Source organism: Vanessa tameamea, chromosome 14, assembly GCF_037043105.1.
Source record: "Vanessa tameamea isolate UH-Manoa-2023 chromosome 14, ilVanTame1 primary haplotype, whole genome shotgun sequence".
In the NCBI taxonomy this organism is placed as follows: Eukaryota; Metazoa; Arthropoda; class Insecta; order Lepidoptera; family Nymphalidae; genus Vanessa; species Vanessa tameamea.
The window spans coordinates 2,019,193-2,021,735 of record NC_087322.1 but is presented as its reverse complement, the minus strand read 5'-3'; positions in this window follow the sequence as shown (position 1 = coordinate 2,021,735).

Here is a 2,543-nt window from a genome sequence, read left to right as displayed (position 1 = left end):
GTAAATTTCCCACTGCTGGGCTAAGGCCTCCTCTCCCTTTGAGGAGAAGGTTTGAAGTATATTCCACCAGGCTGCTAATGCGGGTTGGTGGATACGCATGTGACAGAATTTCGTTGAAATTAGACACATGCAAGTTTCCTCACGATGTATTCCTTCACCGCTGAGCACGAGATAAATTATATAAAATTAGCCTTTATTACACTTATAAAAATAAATATTTTACTATAACTTAATCTAATTATAACTAAATGTTTAATACACGTATATTATTCAAAGTTAACGGCGTTCGGGTGATTATTTTTTGCAACAGCTTGTCTTTCGACATAGGCCTCCTCCAAAGATTTCCATTTTTCTCTGTCCTTTGCAACTCTGATCTATTCTGTACCAAACACTTTTTTCAGATCATCTTCCCATCTTTTCGTTTGTCCACCTTTGCTTCTTTTGCCTTCTCTTGGATACCACTCTGTTATTATACAGGTCCATTTCTCTTGCCTTTCTCTTAACACATATCCTGTCCATCGCCATTTTAGTGTTCTATATACAGAATGTGCCTGTTTGAATTGTGTTCTGTTTTTAATGTGTGTTAGTTTTACTTTGTCTCTTCTATTGACTCCAATGCTACTCCTTTTTATACTATTTTGGCAGACGCATAGTTTATTTGCTAGGGTTTTTGTTAATGACCATGTTTGGCTACCATATGTTAAGCAGGGTAGAATACAGGCGCTGTAAACTCTTTCAGCTTTCATAGGCATATCTCTGTCCTTCATAACTTCGCTAAGCAACCAGTATCTCTTCCAAGTGTTGGCAATCCTTCTATCTATTTCTTTATCCATAGTCTTGTTGAGCGATATTAGTTGTCCTAAGTAAATGTATTCGTCAACATATTCTATTTTCTGCATATTTACTATGATTTCATGTGTTTTTGAGGAATTAGTCATGGCTTTCGTCTTGCAGATATTCATTGACAGCCCCGCCTTCGCACTCTAAGGAACCTTTCCAAGTAATTTAATTCGCTGGCAACACTGATAATTGTGGCATTCATCAATCACGACGCTGACGGTAGTGACAGTGATATGTCAGTTGAGTTTGACAGGTTGGGTGATTTCGTTGGTAGTGCCAACTTAACCGTGCGTGTTATCCGTTGTAATATCAAACTACCAACTAACCTCAAAATTTCGTCAGTTTTCTTCTTTCAATATTGTTATCGGATGGTGTAATTACACAATGATTGATTACTTCCACTGTTCAGTGCCACTTTTTTTTTTCACTTGGAATGATATGTTTAGTAGAAATTCTGGCTGTAAATATGTTGTTTTGATTTTGTTTCGGAGCAACAATATAAAGGTGTTTACTATACAAGTACCGGAAACCGAAAACCGGAGATAAATTATAAACACAAATTAAACACATGAAACTTCAGTGGCCCTTGCCTGGGTTTGAACCCGCAATCATCGGTTAAGATGCATGCGTTCTATGCACTGGGCCATTACGGCTCTTAATTTTTAATTATTATATATTATTAGTTATCAATACAATTATGTCATATATGAAAATATATAAGAATGGGTTTGAGTTGATGTTGGATCGCTCTGCATCTTCTACAGAATTTATCACGGGGAATGTTCCGAGGAATTGTTCGGATTAATCCCGGCTGCTGAATTTCACCTTCAGACATCTCGTCAAAATTCCAAATATCACCCGCACCACCTAGATGTCCGAAAATCCACAACAGCGCGATTTTTCAGACATTTTCTGCCTCGCACAACCACTCTGTGGAACCAGCTTTCGCCAACGGTTTTTCCGAACCGATACGACTTGGGAACCTTCAAGAAAAGAGCGTACTCTTTCCTGAAAGGCCGGCAACGCACCTGCAAGCCCCCCGGTGTTGCAGATGTCCATGGGCGGTGGTAGTCACTTTCCATCAGGTGAGCCTCCTGCTCGTTTGCCACCTATGACATAAAAAAAAAAGAGTAGTAATTGTATTGTGAAACAGTTAAAAACTTGTATATATATACAAGGGCTATAGATTCAAATTTGGGTTTTAACAAGCATGATCAACATTTTATTTTCCGATTCACATAATTTAGAATCGGTTATATCTTCTAGTGTTTATGCGAATTATATAGTGTAAAAGACTGTTTAATCTGTGTTCGTGGATGGTACCCAATCATCTACAATTTCATCCTCTTAAGTGGCGATTCATCTATGTTAGCGTTTTTGCTGTAAAAACGGTCTAATAATATATAAAAGCAGAAACCCATATAATATTTTAATATTTATAATATAAGAAATGGCAAAAGTACATAAGAAGTTTCATCCCCAATTTCATCCTCTAAGAGGGTGAATTTTTACAACCAATACTGACTATCTTTTACTCAAAAATAGAAGCCTTAACACGGATCCCCATATTATTTATAACATCAAAAATGAGGAACTGCCATTTAATTTTCATCCCCTATCTTATCCTCGTATGGAATAAAATTATAACTTGAATTTAAACATCGAATTCCTTAGTTATTGCTGTCAATAACGATTACATTACT